This window comes from Jaculus jaculus, chromosome X, assembly GCF_020740685.1.
Source record: "Jaculus jaculus isolate mJacJac1 chromosome X, mJacJac1.mat.Y.cur, whole genome shotgun sequence".
Classification (NCBI taxonomy): Eukaryota; Metazoa; Chordata; class Mammalia; order Rodentia; family Dipodidae; genus Jaculus; species Jaculus jaculus.
This window is the reverse complement of record NC_059125.1, coordinates 142,554,282-142,576,025: the sequence shown is the minus strand read 5'-3', so window position 1 is coordinate 142,576,025 and position 21,744 is coordinate 142,554,282.

Below are 21,744 nucleotides of genomic sequence, written 5' to 3'. Positions count from 1 at the left end.
TTGTAGTGTGAATGTTTATTCTGTGCCATTATGTTCTTTTAAAGTTTTATTTTGGTATTATGGCTCAGTTAAAAGATATTGTATTATGGGGAATGTATGAACGTCATTGGAATTGATAAAAGCTATGGGGACTTTTTAAAGTTAGATGAATGCATTACATTTTAAATCATGTATGGTTATTGGTTTATGGGGGCAGAGTTAGAATGTGGTGGTTTAATTTAAGTGTCCCCCATAAACTTATGTGTTCTGAATGCTAGTTTCCCAGCTGATGGAGGTCTGGGAATTAATGCCTCATGGAGGTGGTGTATTGTTGGGGGCGGGCTTATGGGTGTTATAGCCAGTTTTCCCATGCCAGTGTTTGGCACACTCTCCTGTTGCTATTGTCCACCTGATGTTGGCCAGGGGGTGATGTCCACCCTCTTCTCATGCCATCTTTTTTCATGTCATCATGGAGCCACCCCCTCACACATGTAAGCCAAAATAAACCTCTTTTAATAATAAACCACAAGATGCTCTTTGTTGAGTGATTTTTCCCAGCAATGCAAACCTGACTACAACACTTAACTACATTTACTAGTTCTTGAAATAATACTTATATAAGAGTGTTCTTTGTGGTCTGGAGAGGTTGCTTAGTGGTTAAGGCACTTGCCGGCAAAGCCAAAAGACCTAGGTTCTATAACACAGTACCCACATAAAGCCAGATACACAAGGTGGCACATGAATCTAGTGTTTGTTTGCAGTGGCTGCAGGCTCTGCTGTGCCCATTCTCTCATCCCCCCCCCCCATCTGCCTCTCTCTCTCTCAAATAAGTAAATGCATTTTTAAAAAGAGTGTTCTTTGGTTTATTATTGGCAAAATAATCAGAATAACTACTAAGTCTATAATGGACTACATGACAATCCAAGGCATTTAAGGCGATCTTTCAGAGCTTTGGCGAGGATCCTGTAACCTCAATTATTTTTCTGGCAGCAGGTTTCTTAATTATTATGAGCCTTGGGGTTGTTCATGGTAATGTCTGCTTGAAAATGCAATATTCTGAGACAGCTTTTCCTACCACCTTCAAGAAATGCTGACTAAACCTCTGTTCCTTCATAACATTAGACACATTGTGGAAAATTCTGGAGATGTTTAAAGTGGAAAAAGTTCTTTGCAATTTAGAGCTTTGTTAGTACAGACATTAAATAGGTCAAATATAAGTTGTTGATTAAAAGAAAAAACAACCCTTACAATATGAATTGGCTGTGATTTGGTTGATCTTACACTTATTAGGAAGATGTAACAAAACATGAATAGATCTCTGCTGTCTCCACTTATATAAATAGGAGTTCTTTTGGTTCCTAGCTTGGTTTCCTTGAGAAGATGGAACAAACACATATTCACCTGTCAGGTCAAATCAGGATATCCTTGAATAAGACAGCTCCCTTCTTTGGGCATAGTGTCTATCTATTAAGTGAGTATGAGGGACTAGAATGATTTGAATGTTCCTCCACTAAGGGACTAACATTGCTTTTAGAAAAAGAATGAAATAGACCAGTATGAACCAATTGCAGTGGGTATAGAGTTTTGTTAATATCACTAGTAGCAAAATAAGTCTTCTGTGTAGTCTATTATTTTTATTTTGGATTTGAAACACTTTTTTTGTTTTCCTCTCCACTCTCTTTGGACTTTCATCTCCACAGTCTGGCTTCTGCTTTCATGAAACTTTCATTACTATAGTTTTATAACATTTTCAAGTCTGAGAATTACAGACGAAATGGTGCTTCCAGCATTTTCCCCTCAAGATTGATTTGAATAGTCAAGTACAGTAGAGGATCTACACAAATTAATTATTTTCTTATGGAAAATGACACTAAATAGGGATTTTATTTAATCTGTAGTTTACTCTGGTTAGTACACTGGGTAGTATAAGCATTTTATTTTATTTATATTAATTTATTTGTAATCAGAGAAATAGAGAGAGGAGAAACAATGAAATAGAGAGAAAGTCCCCTCCAAAGTTTCCAACTGCTGCAAACGCACTCCAGACGATTGTGCCACTGTGTATCTGGCATTATGTAGGTAATGGGGAATTAAATTCTGGCTGTTAGCCTTTGCAGGCAAGCACCTTAGCCCCTGAGCCATCTCTCCAGCCCAACATAAATATTTGAAAATTCTTAATTCTTTTCTCTCAATGCAGTATAGTTTCTGACTTAGTTGTGTTTTCTTCAGTTTCTAGACTGATTTGATTTCATTTTTCTTTTAGAGTTACTTTACACATTTTGATATAGCTTGTTACCTTATACTTGGCCTCAAAAGCAGCTTTCTTAACAACTAAATAATTTCTATGTTGTAATTACATGCATTCCATTATATGCATAATCAGGTACTTTAATCAATGTAAGCATGCTGTATGTATGATTTGCATTCATAGCTCCTAATATTTGTTAATTTATTATCATGTTGATTGTACATGATTCTAAGATCAACAGATGTACACAAACCTACAACACAAATATATAGTGCTTTTAAGTGAAACTTTCTCTTATTTCACACAGGCTAGATTTAAGATGTAAATTAAGTTTAGTACTGAGAAAGAATTCACAGTATCGTGTGTCCATACACTTTCTTACTTTGTAAAGATGACATGTCAATCATTTCCAGTTGCATGCTAGCATACTGTCTGAGTGACCTTGCTCAAAATTATATCTGGTCCAGAGTTCAAAAGATAAACTAAAGGAAATATTTGGACAATTTGAAATCTCAAGAACAGTTGAAGTGTGCCAGTACTATTTTGCTAGAGTCCAAGCTGGTGCTAACATTATTGAGGGAGGGAAAAGTACAGAGAATTATTGTAATAAGAACAGGACAAAAACCTGTCCAAGTGCAAGAACTACACAAAGAAACACAAATTCAATAGCACTTAACATTTCTAAATTATGTTTTGAAAAATGCTACATATTTATTGCATTAGCAATTTCTGTATTGTTAATGAATATTTTTAAAAATTTTGTTTATTCTTTTAGCATGTATGTGTGCATGTGTGTGTATGTGTGTGTGTGTACATGCCAGAGCCTCTTGCTACTGCAAACAAAAGCCAGATGTTTGTGTCACTTTTTTGTTGTTGTTGTTCAGCTTATGTGGGTGGCAAGTGCCTTTCACCACAGTGTCTTCTTTACAGCCTGCCTATATTTAAGAGAAATGAAGTGTTCTCCAGTAAAGATGAAGTACAATGATTGTAGTTACATACTTTGGAACATTGGTTATAACAAGGGACATGTAATATTTTAAAATTACAAAATGTAAAATGTAGTAGTTATATCATCAAAGTTTGTGATTATATCTGACTCCTGTTTCTATCCTCAATGTCTAGAAAAATATCAGATAGGGTATTCAAGATTAAATGACTGGCAGTCTTATTTGCTTCAATTAATAGTCCAAGGTTATAAAATGTAAATGGCAGCTGTGTTCTATAGCAACCTCTAAATATATCTTCTACCTAAAATGTTTCACTTATATACTCAGCCTTTCAAAAATTATGCTTGCAATTAGACATTCTAAGATGCTCCTGTGAAATATTCATGATCATTTCCAGTATCTTATTAAGAAAAGCACTCATGGCAACAATTTACAACTCTTCTAGCTCTTGCTACATCATGTATTTGAGTGGGTAATATAGGTACCAAACTGGAAAACTCTTCAAATAGGGTATTTAGCCCATTACATTAACTTAATATTGTTATGGGTACTTAACAAAACCATTTCGATAAACTGGTAGAATACAGATATTTGGGAGTTGACCTGGCAATAACTACACTTAATTCTCAAAGTAGGAATCACACAATAAAATAAGAGATATTACTAATGAATCCTAAAATATATTGTGACATTTCGGAATGCTAGTGTTTTCAAGAATTAGGGTTAGGGCTGGAGAGATGGCTTAGTGGTTAAGTGCTTGCCTGTGAAGCCTAAGGACCCTGGTTCAAGGCTCGATTCCCCAGGACCCATGTTAGGCAGATGCACAAGGGGGCACACTCGTCTGGAGTTCATTTGCGATGGCTGGAGGCCCTGGTGCACCTATTCTCTCCCTCTCTCTACCTCTTTCTCTCTCTGTCTGTCACTCTCAAATAGCTAAATAAAAATGCACAACAAAAAAAAAATGAAAAAAAAAAGAATTAGGGTTAGTGATGTCCTGACCTTGGGTTAAAACATGGGAGTTAACCACATTTTCAAATAAGGCATTTAATATTTCACTATGCAAAACTCTAAGCTATAGCACTTACAGAAATTCTATTCTGAGCAGGTATCTTGCAAATAATTATTTTGCTTCTGTCAGACTACTGGATTTGTTTGTGCAGACTCACTCCCACCACAAGAAAAACAACCTCAAGTCAGTATATTACTGAGAATGCATACACATGTGGATTTTCAAATCATAAGCTGACAATGATCAGTACAGTTTTACAAATGTAAATTTATTTTCTCAGCATTTGGACTTGCAATGTTTTTTACCTGTAGTATACAATTGGACACATACATGGATCCATACTTGCCTAAACAGGCACAGTCCCTATTGGAACACTTCACTTTCCCAAAGAGCTCAAATATATAATAAAACATTTTGAAGGTCAAATCTTATTATAATGCCACTGGTAAAATCACCTCCTAAATGAGATATTCAGTGTTTACAATGACATATATGTTATTCAAATAATGAGAAACCTCATCCCACATAAGAATAATTAAAGCCCCCAAAGGCAAACTTAAAATGAATACTATTAGAGGTCACTACAAAGTAATGAGGGATTGTTAATTATTTCACTAATTGACCTTGAGCTGTAGTCAAAGTTTTAAAACGCACATTTCTAAAATGTATAATTTTGTTAAGGTCTTATTTCCTTACCAGTGTTGCTAAAATATTCAGAAGATTGAAAGTTAATTGCACATGGATTTTTCTATGCAGTGTTCCCAAAGGATTAATGGTGTTCAGAAAAAAAGAATATATTTAATTTGTTTGTGTTAAGACTTTTAGATTAGATTTACAAAAAAGGGATAAAAATAAACTAAAAGAAATATATATATATATATATATGTGTGTGTGTGTGTGTGTGTGTGTGTGTGTGTGTATGTATGTATGAAAATTGGATTATTTTTCTTTTCAGTAACTTATTTTGAAGAACCTCAAATTTTGTGTTTGCCTAATTTCACTTATTTAAAGCATTTTAAGTCTCATAATTAAAAAATTAAAAACATAGACATACATATTTATGTAGTATCCTGTGTGCTTTGATACATGTGTAGATTGATTTATGTTAAAATTTTGTAAAACATTCTGTAAGTAAAGTGTAAGTGAAAACTGAAAGAGAACACCAGACTTCATTTCTACAGACAGTTTATTGAGATGCACAGCAAGGGGCAGCAGAATTCCCTCTGGATGAAGGCTGAAGCACTGAGGTAGGCTGGAGTTCAAGCTTATAAGGAGGATTATAAGAAAAGCAGACTGTACCAGGTGCAGTAGATAAGGAACTTTTAGCTCATTGTGTTCTTGTTCCGAATAGGCTTCTTCAGCTAGAATTGTCTGAAGGAGGATACCCAGATGGTTTCTGTACCTTCAAGGCCTTTTGAGCTAAGGGGATTACATCAATCAGGGAAGGTGTCAGGGTTGTCTGGGGCTGAATGCTTCTGATGTTTCTTCAAGGCTTTCTTGTCTTAGGGATGCTTATTAACTATTTAGTTTCCTCTGGTTTTCAGGGAAAGCTATTAAACCTTCACATTCAATATGATTAAAAATTCATCCTGTATTTATTGTTACATCATTTAAAAACAAAATATTTTAGCATTTGAAAACATCTGATACATTTTTAGTCTCTATACTCAACCTACTGTATATTGCAAGTTAAAATAATTTAGTGCTCATTAATAACGCTGATGTTATTCATTCTTTGTAATGCATTAGTTTCTAGTAACCACTGTTCTACTCTTAACTTTTGTGACACCTTTAAGATGGAAAGCCAGAAATTTTATCCAAGCAAATGTACCAGTACAATAAGTATGAATCTAAATCTGTGAGAATTTATCAAAGATTATGAAATTTATCTCTTTGATATTCTATCTTATATCAATCAAACCTCTGGAATTGATGAATAACAGTAATAAAACACAAATAAGAATGAGTTCATCTATTTTCTGGGAGCTCATTATTTAAAGTTTGCTGGAAATTACTTATGTTAATTATTGTTAAGCATCATAAATACACTGGATATGGTTGCTAGCATTATTTCTATTTTAGGTCTCAGGCCTAAGGGTCTAAGAATAGAAGGAATGTGTAGCTCAATTAGAATTGAAACTTGGCTTGATGCTAGACAAAGAATAGAATGAAAACAAAAACCTTCGTTCTAAAATATCTGATTAGCCAGCTATTCTTTCTGCATGCATCTCCTGTTTAAAAAAGATTAGTTTGGCAAGTTTATATTTATAACAATAATGAACAGCATGTGCATTTTTACCATATGTCATACATTCTATACATCATTTTCATTGCATAAACTCAACATTCAAAATAATTCATTTACAACTGAGAAAAGATTCAGTGGGTTTACCAATGTCACACATCTAGTATATAATATAGTCATGGTTCATTGTTTATTTAAAATATTTATTTGCAAGCAGAGGGAGAGACAGAATAAAGACAGATAATGGGCATGCCAGGATCTCCTGCCACTGCAAATGAACTCCAGTGTCATGTGCCGCTTTGTTCATCTGGCTTTACATGGGTAGGGGGAATCAAACCTGGGCCATTGGGCTTTATGGGCAAGTGCCTTAACACTGAGCAATCTTTCCAACTCCATCTCTCATTAGTGGTTCCAATTTGTTGGTAAATATTACATCATGTTATGCCTGAAGTAAATATGTCAGACAATGCATCGTAAGCACTTTACACACTGAGCTAACTCCATAGACCCAGCCTTGAGGTTTTATAACCTGGCCTATTTTCCTGTATGCCCTCTCTCTTCAGATACATAATTTTATATTATTATTTTCATTTAAAAATGTGGCAGTTATTTATTTGAAAGAAGTTCTGTAACAGATTCCGCTAAATTGTAATATTCTCTGCTTAAGAGAGAAAGGAAGCACTGATTCAGGAAGTCAAGTCTGGTAGATCTAAAATTTAAAGGTCACACAACCATACCAAAGGTTTTGTTAATTAGACACTGAAACATTTCTTCCTGGATGGTGGCAGGAAGGAAATTCCATAGACTCAGGAAGTTAGCAAGTCTGGGAAAGTGTTGCAAGACCCCATCCAAAGGCATTTAAAAAGGAAACAATGCCTTGGGGAAGGTAGCCTCCAATTGAGCTGACTGCAAATGGTGCATTATGCTCTAGACTCTCCCACCAGCCAACCTGCAGACAGGCAAATTCCATGAGTCATCACCTATGGTAGGGTGAGCTTACACACTCTGCTCTGTAAGTAAACCCCAATAAACTCATTAGTTCACCAAAACTGGTTTTGGTAGTCTTCGGTCTGTTGTCTCTGCCTTATTTGGGGAAAAGACATATGTAAATGTCTCTCCAGGGAAACATTTTCTCAGCAACAAGAGGAAACAGATAAGAGGAAAGACAGAGAAAGTGGGAAGAGTAGGAATGAGTGTGCCAGTGCTTTTTGACAGGACATACCAACTCTAGACACATGTAACACATTGCTCATCTGGCTTAGGGGAATTGAACCCTGAGCTATCAGGCTTTGTAAGCAAGCACCTTTAAGTGCTGAGCCATCTCCCCACCAGTGACATTTACGAAGCTCTTTGTCATATACACATTCTTATAAATGAGTCTAGAATATTCCACTACATGAACCTTTATACATTCAGTTAAGTAGTATGATACTGATATTATGTCTCAAAGTTTAATATTACATCTTACTTTGGAATAACAGAAAGAATATATGACTGTATCAATGATTCATTACACATGCAAGTTTGTAAAAATTTTGTCATATACAATAGTGATTGTGAAAAAAATCCATACCATAAATAATTTAACTAAGGATCTTGAGATGAAGAGAACCTGGATTTTCAAGAATAATTAGAATAGGAATTTATAAAGAAAACCTCCACTACAAAAAGAAAGAAAAAGAAAAAAACAAACAAACAAACAAACAAACACTAAACAAACAATTGAAGGAACACAAAGAGAAAGTCAGAGTAGGAGATAGAAATAGAATTGTAAAGGGGAAGTACAAGATAGAGTTAACAGTAGATGATCCAAGTGGCCTAAGAATCTAGAAAGAAAGGGCAGACTTCCTCTACTGAACTATTGTGTTTTTGTTTGTTTGTTTTGTTTTTGCTTCACTCCATTTCAAATTTCTGAATTATAAACTGACACGTTTATAACATTTATATCACTCAGTTTGTAGCAGGATTTGAAAGTATTATAAAACTATTTTTACCAATCTCAAAAAATGAAACAAAATCTGGTTTCACTTTTCATTTGATTATGAGTGACATTGGTCATACTTTCACATTTTTTCTGGATTTTCTTATTTTGTGACACATGTTTTCAAATGTCCCAGGCTGGCTTCACACTGTCTGTGTTGCAGAGGATGCCCTTCAACTCCTAATCCACCTGCTCTCACTTCCTGTGGTCTGAGATTACAAGGCATGTGCCATCATGCTTTGCTCACATGTTTATATTTAGGGTATTATCCCATTTTCTCTTTTATTATATGCAATGTCAATGTAATTAACTTGTTAATGAATCTTGTAAAATGATTTATGCATGAAAACGTGTGTGGTTTCATATGTACTTATTAGCCATTTGCATCTTTATTCATATTTTTTCTTCTAACAATTGTGTGTAGTTCATAAATATTATAAAGTATTCATTATATAAAATCAGAGCATATGTCCATTTGCTGTTTTAGTGGTATACTTGGTTGTTTAACTGTTCATTTATACTTAATACTTTAAAAAATTTATGTGTGTGCTAAGCCCATTTCTGTTTTTTAATATATTTATTTTCAAGCATAGAAGAAGCAAGAAACACACACACACACACATACACACACACACAGAGAGAGAGAGAGAGAGAGAGAGAGAGAGAGGGAGGGAGAGAAAATGAAAATAAATGAACATACCAGCATCTCTGGCCACTGCAAATGAACTCTAGATGCATGTGCCAAATTTGTGCTTCTGACTTTATGTAAATACTGGGGATTTGAACCATGACCATCAGACTCTGTAAGCAAGTGTCTTCAACTGCTGAGCCATCTCTCCAGACCTTTCTGGGGTTTTAGTAGTTGAAAGTTCATGTTATTACTTACTGTTGCTCTAACTAGATACCTCAATTTATAACATTTAACACAAATTAATTATTTTTATGGTTATAAAAGTCAGATGTCAGAAATTGATAACAATAGGTTTAAATCAAGTTTTTTAGCAGAAATATGTTATTATTGGAATCACTCGCTGAACATTACTCTTGTCTTTCTAGGATTTTGGAGCTATACTGTTTTTTCTGGATAGCCTCCTTCTCCTTCCAGCCTCAAAATTAGCAATAGAGCCCAGCACAGAGGCACATACCTGTAATTCTGGCATTTGGAAAGCTGATGCAGATAGTCCTTGAGTACTTGAGTTCAAGGCTCTGTCTCAAGTCAACATACAACTAAACAAAGTAAAGCAAAAAAAAAAAATACAAAAACTTAACAATGGATGAACTTAAAAGATTATTATTGGGCTGGAGAGATGGCCTAGTGGTTAAACACTTGCCTGTGAAGCCTAGGGACACTAGTTCGAGGCACAATTCCCCAGGACCCACGTTAGCCAGATGCACAAGGGGGCACAAGCGTCTGGAGTTTGTTTGAAGTGGCTGGAGGCCCTGGTGCACCCATTCTCTCTATATATATATCTGCCTCTTTGTCTGTCTGTTGCTCTCAAGTAAATAAATAAAAATAAACAAAAAAATAAATTATGACTATTATAGGTTAAGTTCTGTTGTCAACTTGATTAAGAATCATAGAGTTAAACAGGCAATTCACAGAGGAAGAGATACAAACGGCAAACACACACTTAAGAAAATGTTCATCATCCCTAATCATCAGAGAAATGCAAATTAAAACAACTATGAGATTCCACCTTACCCCAATAAGGAGAGCCAACATCAAAAGGTCAAATGAAAATAAATGCTGGCGAGGATGTGGAGAAGCAGGGACACTCATTCACTGTTGGTAGGAATGCAGGATGGTACAACCACTTTGGAAAGCAATATGGAGACTCCTGAAAAAGCTGACTATAGAAATACCAACAGACCCAGTTATAAAAATACTGGGCATCTACCCTAAAACCTTCAAACCAAAAGCCAGAGAGATTTGCTCAACCATGTTTGTAGTGGCTCAATTCGTAATAGCTAAAAGCTGGAATCAACCCAGATATCCATCATTAGAAGAATGGATAACAAAGATGTGGTATATCTACACAATGGAATTCTATACAGCAGTAAGAAAAAAATGACATAAAGAAATTTGAGGAAAAATGGTTGAACCTGGAACAGATCATTCTCAGCGAACTTACCCAATCACAGAAAAAAAAATCGACACATAGTCTCACTCATCTGCAACACCTAACCTGAATCTGCCCAAGATGCCTTACATACCCAGCAAGCACCTCATGGACTAGACAATAAGATGGATGGGAGGACGGGGAGGGAATCGAAGGGTGGAAAACAGTAATCCGGATGCAAACGGCAATGGTACCATAAAATTCTACTTCCTAAAAGACAGACCAAATGGCTGAACCTTCACTAGACCCTTACAGGAAACACCTGAAACTCAAGACACTGGAGAGGGTAGGATCAAGACTGACCTAAATCTCTTACATCTTCCCTCCCTCCCTCTCCCCCTCTCCCCTCTATCTCTCTCCTCTCTAACTCTTGTATATTAGTTATCTTTTTCCTCAATTTCTTAGTGGACACTGACCTGTAACCCCCACTTCCAGCTTGGGCCTACCATCCACAATGAGCTTTTGATCAGAGAAACCTACAAGGTTTCCCAAAACAATGACAGACTTCTGTCAGAGTACTTGATGTCCCACCAAAGGCCAGTGGTAAGACCCTATTGCTGAAGACTCCATACGCAGCTGACGCGTAAAATGGAATGACATGGCTGGAAGCCAGGAGAGAGTCAAGTCCCAGACAGTCAGCGTGTCTAGTGCCAGAAGGTGCTACATAGGCGACTGGGGGAAATGACTAAGATCTGTCCACGCAACACATTGTTTAACCTAATTAGCAACAAATAACCGGATGTTGTGCCCACACAAGTGCAATAGTGGTACACAGCCATGGTGAGGAACAAATTGCTCTTGATTTGGCTAACTGATCCACTCAGTGGTACTAGACCCATAGCTGGAGCTGGGAAACAAGTCAGAACCATAACCAAACACAAGCCCACTCTACAATAACAAGCTACCATCAATCACGGGGTATAAGAGTGCCTACACCTATTAAACTCTCTATCAAAAAAGTAAGTGTTATCTCAATTTTCTGGGTGCGAACTTACTCTCCATTGAAGAATCTGCTTCTGTTTTTCAGATAGATGCAGATCCTAAGGAGAGAGCTGCCCCAACATACCTCAAAAGGGTCCTGACTGAAACTAAGGACAATTGGCGAAACAAGCAAGGGTGATGTTTTCCTGTGAACCGGATACCAGCACAAAGGGGAAGGAGACCAACGCAGAGAAAAATGAACACCTACCAAATCAGAGAGCCAGAGCCTCAGAGGCCCCCAAAACCTCAGCACTGAAGCAGACCAAAAATGAACCCAACATGGCTCAGGGAAATTTTGCAGAAGAGGGGGCGGAAAGCATGTCAGAGTCACATGTTGGGTCATGATTTGCAGAGACATTTATCATACCAATAACTGTGGGCTAACTCCACAATGCATGACCCATTTTCATTAACAAGGAGGGTCTAATGGGAGGGGGTAGATCACAGATGAGCCTAAATAATGGTACCAAACTGCCTGTATTTACTGAAAAGAAAACTAATAAATTAAATTAAAAAAAAAAAAGAAGAATCATGTAAGTGGCATGCATCTTGGGTGTCAGCGAGTAGGTTTCCAGGAAGGATTGATGAAGGGAGGAAGACTTTCTTCCATAGTGGGTGGCCCTCCTGGTGATGCACTATATATAAGACACTCTGAGATAATGGGGCCATTTGCCTGGCTGTCCACAATACTGGCTGTTGAATCAAATCAATGTACCTACTATCTATGTGCTATCCCTCCTGCCCATAAGCACCCAGTTTAATGAGCTGCCAAATGTGTACCAAATCCCAGTGGATCTTCAAGAAACCTACAGGCCTTCAATGCCATATTTGGACTGCTGATGCATAAATACATCCTTGTGCACTGAGTAGTTGCTGTGTTCTCTAGCCTACAGAAAGTTATTTTGGACTTCTCAGGCCATATCTTGTAAACTAATGCAATAAATCATCTTTATAATACATATTCATTATATCAATTCTTTCACTCTAGAGAACTTTGAACAATATCATGGCATTAGAATGGTCTAGTTTGCAGTTTACAGAGGTCATATTTTAAACATATCATTAAAACTGTGAGACACCTCAGTTGACCTATTTACAAAATAGGTTAAATATTCCTACCTACATGTTTACAATGTGGTTGTAAGTAGCAAATTAAATAATAGCAACAATGATACATTAAAAACTTTAATACAGGGCTGGAGAGATGGCTTAGCAGTTAAGTGCTTGCCTGTGAAGCCTAAGGACCCCGGTTCGAGGCTCAGTTCCCCAGGTCCCACGTTAGCCAGATGCACAAGGGGGCGCACGAGTCTGGAGTTTGTTTGCAGAGGCTGGAAGCCCTGGCATGCCCATTCTCTCTCTCCCTCTATCTGTCTTTCTCTCTGTGTCTGTCACTCTCAAATAAAAAAAAATTAATACATTAATAAGTGTTTTGGTGTATTCTATCCACTCTCAATTATTTCAACTGTTGTATGCTCCTTAAAATGTCCAGTTTATTGCTATACTCATTCTTGTAAATATGGTTACGAAAACTACTACCATTATAGCATGTTTGGACACTTTGTTTTCACCTCATGTTAATCCATTTTCTTAGAAAGTGAATGGCCTATTGAGAAGTATCATGTTCTTGGTTGGTAAGGCTACAACATATTTAGTCTTTATGATATTTAAAGAAATAGAAATACTAATTATTATTTTGGTATGGATTAATACAGCATTTTACCAGATGAAGACCTGAAACACAGAGAACATGGTATAAAATACCTGATCTATTCAAAATTTGTATATTCCCATGAACGGTAAGTACAACTATGGTTTTAAAAGTTTTTCTTCTAAGGGATTTTTGCTTTATGAACTTGACCACTTACCATTCTGTAACTTCCCTTGTGGCACTTGATTATAGCCAGGGTCCCTTACTCTTTAATGTGTGAATTTATTTGGGTTTGTGGGGTGGAAAGGTGTTGTGGGCCACTTTATTGAGGAATATGGTGAATATCTTTACTCCTCTTCTGCACCGTCAGGCTAAAAGTAGCTGAAAGAAGCAGAGGACCACATACATCACAGCTTTTCTCATTTCCTACCACAAATCTTGATGGGCATAATTAGATGGCATTTTCTTTGCGGGCTGATCACCCTTACATTTGCCATTAGTATTGTTTACTCTACATTTCCTTTGAACAAAATAATGAATTCCATTTCCTTGTACTCATATTCTGTTTGATCCATTTCAGCTCTTTGAAGACTGTCAGTAGAGCTATGTAGAAAAGTGGTCTGTGGGGATAAGTTTAGGATTTTTTGACATTAATCTTTTAGGCATATTCATCTGAAACAAATGAGGCCTGCATTTATTACTTCTTGGTATCTGACTAACATGGACAAAGCTTCAATCTTTACCTTTGTTTCATTTATATATCTGTTAACACATCTAACTGTATAATGTTTATGAGTGTACATTTGTATATTATGGGAAAAGTATTAATGGATTTTTTTTCAAGTTGATATTTTAAGTGCAAAATTTCATATATTTATCCATTCTACAAGACAATAAAAATTCTAATCAAAAAAGACAAGGTTTTATAAAACATCCTAATTATACATGATTGAGTAGTAATGGAAGTCAATAAAATATATTTTGCAGTTCAAAATGTTATTTATTTTGCTTTAGAAAAACTCCAGTACTGGGGGTGGGATACCTTCCAGTGAGATGTTGGTCAAGGAGATGTTTGAGGCCCCCAAAACAATAGTCTGTTACCAAAGCTTTGGGATGCCAATTGGAACTAGATTATAACACCCTATTGCTGAAAGTAATACATGCTTCAATTGTAGGAACATAGGAAATCAAGCTGCAACTGAGCTGGAAACCTCCTGGCTAGCTGTCATAGCTATTTTATATCACATATCATATAACAATGTCCTATGCAGGCTGTTGGGGAAAAAAGTCATTAACAGTCTTCATTATAGACCCAGTGTCCTACACAACTGGCAATCCAGGAAAGATGTGCTCATTGGTGCAATAGTGTCATGACTCTTACTGAGTTAGTGAACAGGTTATGTCACTGAATATTAGGCCCACTCCATGTGGAGGAATTCATGACTGCTACTGAAAACTTAGTCAAGACCCTGTGGCTGGAGAGGTCATAGGCCCTAAAAAGGAAGTTTATATTGTTCTTTGGCTAAATCAGTTCTTTGTTGTGCCCATCAAAATTAACCTGCAAATATGTAGGGCTATACCCATAGATTAATGTTCCTCTTACATTTTTCCAGGCAGGCGTCTTTTTGCAGATGGTAGTGACTAATGGGGAGATAGACCCAAAACTTGTCAAAGTGATGAGAATAAGTGCCTTTTGAGTGCTCAGTAAAAAAAAAAAAAAAAAAAAAAAAAAAAAAAAAAAAAAAAGAAATTTCTAAGGCTTGTAGAGCACTGTGGAACAGGGGAAGGAAAGGGGGCCAGAGAATGGGGAGGAGTGCTTAGAAATGCTCACTTTAGACATAAGGTGGCTGTTGCAACCATGGACTTGTAATGACTGTTTTTACCAGCACAGGACCTACACAATATTTGGCCCATCAACTTCCCATATATGATGGAGGAGTGGAAAAACATCTGGAAAGAGTAGGGAGATCAGCTGATGAGGAATGGGAAAGTCAGTACAAGAGAAGGTAATGGGGGAGGATTATGGTCAATATACATTATGTACACATAAATTATCAGTAAAAATATTGTTAATATACTGTTAATGTATATTTTAATTCTCCTTATACATGCCAATACTGTGTAGCCCTAAAGGAAATTATAGATCTGTATATTTTTACTACGTATAATATCTCAAATAATTTGAATTGACTAAGTATAATATCTCAAATAATTTGAATTAACTAGAATGAATTATGTTTAAAGTATCTAAAAATAAAATGAACTAATAAAGCTCATTCAGCTTTTATTGCTGAATCTTTTAGGCAAACAGCCCAGGCTCATGCTGGATTTCTGCTTCACTGTGGCAAACATTTATGCCAGTCTTCTGGTTCCAGTAAATGAAGTAAAATGTTGTATTGTGTCACATCCAGTAGACTCAGTGCCCTGTAGTACAGGGCTGACAATAGAACCAGACTGCTAATTCATACTACTAAGGTTCCATTAAAATGAGACAGACTTCAAAGGTGAATTGTTCCTTGATAACTAGTCAGAGTTTGAATGGCATAAACTAGCCACTAACTAAACAGACTGGCATTCTTTCTAGTGTAAGGAGTTGTGGTGTTTGGAATGCAAATGTATATTTCCCATAGCCTTGTGGAGTTTTGATTAAATTTCCAATGTAAGGCTCCCCTGCTGGAATAGATGTCACTAGGGGCATATGTTACAACAGTTCAGCCTCAAGATGTGTTCAGAATGAGTTTGAGCTATGGCTGTTGGTGCTTACTGGTGTTGCTTTTCTCTCTCTGCTGTGGATACTGGAGTGAGCCACCTTCTTTCTCTGTGATGGATTATATAAGACTGAAATAAATAAACCCTTTCATCTGATAAGTGGCTCCTGCTTTGGTGTTTGGACCAGCAATGTAAAGTAACTGTAGGCTGGGTGTGATGGAGCACGACTTTAATCCCAGCACTCTGGAAGCAGAGGTAGGAGGATTGCCATGAGTTGGAGGCCACCCTGAGACTACATAGTGAATTCCAGGTCAGCCTGAGCTAGAGTGAGACCCTATCTCAAAAAAAAAGTAACTGCCATAGAAGCCATGCTTAAGTAGTGATGATTTTGTTCCACACCACAGTTTGAAGACATGATCAAATCAAATCTTTTCTAACTATCTTGGTGTGTCAATACTATAGGGAAATGATAGTTTAAGATCTATTTACTTAAAATCTCTTCTTTCAAAGATTTTCCTGTTTCTTAAGATCATAAGACCTTTACATTTTTGGTAAACATCTTTCCTCTGTTTTAACAAAAGTTGTTGGCAACCATGAAGTTATATTAATAAAATAATTTTTATAGCTAAGCTTGAAAATATTCCTTATTTCCAACATGATAGGATATATTTATTTGTGAATAGTTAATTTCTACAGGTTACTAAAACTATTCCCACTAACATCAGGGATTCATTAAATGTAGTATACCTTTGATATATTTTATGTTTATTCCTAGTTTATTAAATAGATGAGCTCATAACATGAAATCTTGCTTCCATTAATTTGCTACTCATTGGATAAGAATAAGCTCAAGGTTTGTTTTTCATAACTTAAAACAGCAATCATATTAAGATATTTTTTCTACCTAAAAAAAGAAGTTTGGCCAATAAGTATAATAAAAATACTCGTCATCAAACTGTCTATAACAACCACAAAGAAACACTGTATTTTACTTGGGAAAATTACCATTATTAAGAAGATTAACTGTAACAAGTGATAGTGAGAAGATGGACAAAGGAAGACCCTTGTGGGAAGATAAATTATGGTTATTCAAAAGTTAAAAGAAAATAGCCGTACTGCATGATTCACTAATCCTATTGGGGAATACAGACATATAGGAATTGGACTGGCATTTTGAAGAGAATGCTACACTTCAATGTTTATTTTAGCACTATTCACAATAGCCACAATACAGAATGAGGCTAAGTATTACCAATAAATGAATGGATAAAGAAAAATGTGTTATCTATGTACAGTATGATACTTTGCAATCTTTAAAGGGAAATGACAGCAATATCCCCGATTAGTATTGATGTAACATCCCACAAAATACTAGAATGAAAATTACAGCAAGTCCATTTTCATGATTTAGAAATGAAGTACTTACTCAAAAAGGATTTTCATTTAAGAGTTGGCCTATAAGCATGTGGTATTATTTTGTGAAACTCTGAAGACTTCAACAGTTAAGACCTAATTATTGGAAGTAGCAGAGAGGTCTATGTGTCCTTAATGACCCCCTTCCCCCTTTTAAATCTTTCTTTGACCTGACTGTCTTCATGAGAACTGATAATCTTGCCCCCCCCAAAAAAAAACCCTCTGAAACTGTGTACACAAATAAATCCTTTCATTCTGAAATTACTTATGTTAGTTGTTTTGTTACCATGACAAATGCACAAATAAAACAGAAGATTTGCTGTAAAGAATTCAGACTCAGCCAGGTGTGGTGGCACACACCTTTAATCCCAGCACTCGGGAGACAGAGGTAGGAGGAGTGCCATGAGTTCAAGGCCACCCTGAGACTACAGAGTTAATTCTACGTCAGCCTGGACCAGAGACCCTACCTCGAAAAACCAAAAAAAAAAAAAAAGAATTCAGACTTATCCCACTTATCCCAGTAATGCATATTGCTTCAGCAGTAGTGAAAATCAATTAACAGAATATGCTGCCCTGATAGGAAAATAAGTCACATGCTTGTCTCAATTGACAGGGAAAATTTTTTTCAGTTTAATCATTTTATTTTGCTTTTTAAATTTTTAATTAATTTATTTTTTACTATTATTATATATTTTTAAATTTATTATTTTTTTTTACTAGTTTTGTACACAGTGAATACAGTCAAGTTGGTAACATTGTTAGGGTCATCCATGTACTACCCCCTCCCCTTGGCCCCTCCTTGTTGAGGTATATGGGTCATGTATTGTGCAGTTCGCTCATAGTTATGGGTAGGAGAAATGACTCTACATATCATGACCGAACATGTGGCTCTGACATTCTTTCCGCCCAATCTTCCTCAAAATTTCCCTGAGCCATGTTGCGTTCATTTTCGGTCTGCTTCAGTGATGAGGTGTTGGGGGCCTCTGAGTCTCTGGATATCTGATATGGTAGAAGTTGATTGTTCTCTATGTCAATCTCCTTCATCCTTGTTCTGGTCTGGTTTCACCAAGAGAACAGCACCCTTGCTTGTTTCGCCCATTGTTCTTAGTTTCAGCTGGGACCCTTTTGAGGTATGATGGGCTGGTTCTCTCATTAGGATCTACGTCTATCTGAAAATGAGAAGCAGGTTCTCTAACAGAGAGTAAAATTCCAACAACTTTTTAGTTGGAATGCTTAACATGTAAGGAATAAAGTAGAATTTCCTCATTTTTATAGTTGCATCTATGGAGAACCAATATCTAACATCAAAGATTTCTTCATATCAATAAAAATGCCTGGTGTCCTTGCTCTGATTCATCTTTTATTCAACACTTTAGTCAGGATAGCTAGACAATGAAAAAAAATAAAGGCTAAAAAGAAAAATAAATAAAAAGTGTGTATATCAGCCTTCTTCAGAACAATGTAACAATATAAGTTTATGCATATATATACAAATATGTCAATGGGTGTACATATAAATATTATAATGGGATTTATTTGTTGAATTAAACAGTAGGAGGCTGGTTAGTCCAGCAATGGCCATCTTCATGCTGGAGACACAATGAGTTCTGAATCCTGTATCAGTTTAGTCCAATAAGCTAGAAATGTCAGATTTCCCAATCCAGAATTGATGGCCTAGAGGCTTACTGGAAAAATGTTGGTGTTTAGAAAATTTTGAGAAGATAAAAAAGCTGAAATATCTGTGGAAAATGGCAGCAGTGATAGATGGATTTTATCAGCAAGGAAAAGAATTTTCATGCCATCTCACACTGGCTCCTTCCTCCTCCAATTTCCTACCACCATGGATGTTCCCTGTAGTTACATCTATCATGTTAATACAAATTGGACATACTCCACAAACACACTCAGAACTTTGCTTCATCAGTACTAAATACTTCTTACTTCAGTCAAATTGACACCCAACATCAACAATCACACTTCATTACAGTTTTATGATGTATATTGACAATAAAAATTTTGAACTAAGATATATATATATATATATATATACATATATACATATGTATATATATATTAGTTTAAAAAGAGAAATAATGACAAATTACATACATAATAGCATCAACATAGTAAAATCTGTATAGTAACAAATTTCACAAAATAAATAATTCTTATTTATATATTATTTTTATTTATATTTGAGAGAGAAAGAGATAGAGAGCGGTAGATAGACAGAGATAATGGGTGTGCCAGTGCCTTCAGCTGCTGCAAACGAACACCAAAAGCATGCACCACCTTATGCATCTGGTTTATGTGGGCCCTGGGGAATCGAACCTGGGTCCTTTAGCTTTTCAGGCTACCACCTTAACAACTAAGCCATCCCTCACTTCCTGTTTGATACACTATTTTTATTTATTTTTGAGAGGGAAGAAGAGTTATAGAGAAGGAAGTAGAGAAAGAATGGGCAAAGTATATATATAGAAAATTATAAAACATTTGTGAAAATGTAAATTTAAGTCTGAAAGTAGCCCATGTTTAAAAATTGAGCATTTAACATTATTATGATGGAAATACTTTCCAAATTTATCTGAGGATCTTCTAAAATGCATATCAAATTCCAACTCCCATTTTCTTTTATTTCATATATTGCACAAATTTACAACATAAACTTAAATCATATTTGCATGAGATTTCAAGATATCCCAAAATAACAAGTCTCCTGAAAAATAATGAAGCTAGAAAAATTAACATCTCAAGTTCAAAAATGGCTTCTTAGCTATAGTAATCAAACAGTATTGCATTATAAGGACATATTTGTACACCAATGGAATAGAAATTTGGATATATATATATATATATTGTTGAGAAAAAATATTTATTCAAATAGATTTTCACCTCAAAAACAATGTACTTGAAGTTACATTTCAAACAGCATACAAAATATAAGTCCAAATGAATCAGAAATCTAAAAGTAGCAGCTAAAGCTATATGAAAACCTATGCATAATTTTTTGCATGATATTGTTTTAAGTAATAACTGCCTCAGTGTGGAGTGAAGTGTGGTATCATATACTTGTAATGGCAGTCTAGTAGCTAGCCAGGAGCGGGAAAACGATGAGTTTGATATCAACCTTTCTTATATGATGAGTTCCAGGTTATCTTGGGCTGTATAGTAAGAATACATTTCATAAGTCAAATAAAACATTATCAGTATATAATATTCAACTCTATAACCCAAGAAATATATGCTTAGTATGTATACACATTCATGAGATAAAGTTTACATAGATATACACATACACCATACACAGAGCTTTATGAATATGAAAAGTATTGGCACTTCCAAAGACACTACTAGGAAAGATTAAAATTACCCTAGAGAACTGATGAAAATGTTTGCAATTTATATATCTGATGATTAAAATCCAGAATATAAATAAATCCTATAAAATTTAAAAATATATAAGAACAACTCTTAAAAATAAATATATTATTTAAATAGATATTTCTTCAAATCATGTACATATATATATAAAACCAGTAAATCATGAAAAGATTTTCAGCATCATTAGTGGTTAAGGAAATTAGACAGTTTCACATTATAAAATAGAGCTATAAAATATAAATATAAAAATAATTATAAATATAAATACATAAATGCATCTACAAATATTGTGAAAGATATTGGAAAATTGGATCTCTCGCAACAAAATGAAAAATAGTACAGCTAATGAAGGAAACATAGTTACCATATAATCTTATGCTTACATATACACAAGATACTGAAAATATATCTTTGCATAAATGTTTTGCAAGTATTTTGATATTGTTTTCTATATTATGAAAAGATAAATTAAGCCATATATATATGAGCTGATAAATTAATAAATATTCCATGTCTTCTTTCCTATGTAGAATCTATATATATAAGTTACATTTAATAATACATGTCTAGCTTGATAACAAAGTCTAATATGTACACCATAAAAGAAGGAAAAGAAAGATATGGCAACCCTGTATAACTTATAGTAGCAATTGTGAAAAATTTTAAAAATAGTCATGTTCAAATAATTTCCTTTCCACTCATAGGTGTGTTTGACCACTAATCAACATTTCTACAATCTAGAATGTTCTGAAGTAATCCTAGGGTATGACAACCTGAGAAAAATTGTTGCTTTTACAACTGGTATGACCACTGGTTCGTATACACAGTCTCAAAGGACTAAAGGATACTTTCATTCAATTAATGTATAGGCAGGAACATAACCAGAAGTCAAGAACCTGGGTCCCTATGCTTCATAGGCAAGTTCCATAACCACTGGGTCATCTCTTCAGCCCATGTTTTTCTCTCTTGATGCTCTATATTTTCATGTTTATTTCAAATGATGTTCTAAGGCAACATCATTGGTTTTATTCTGTTCACTTTGTTAAAATTAAAAGAATAGGGGCTGGAGAGATGGCTTAGCAG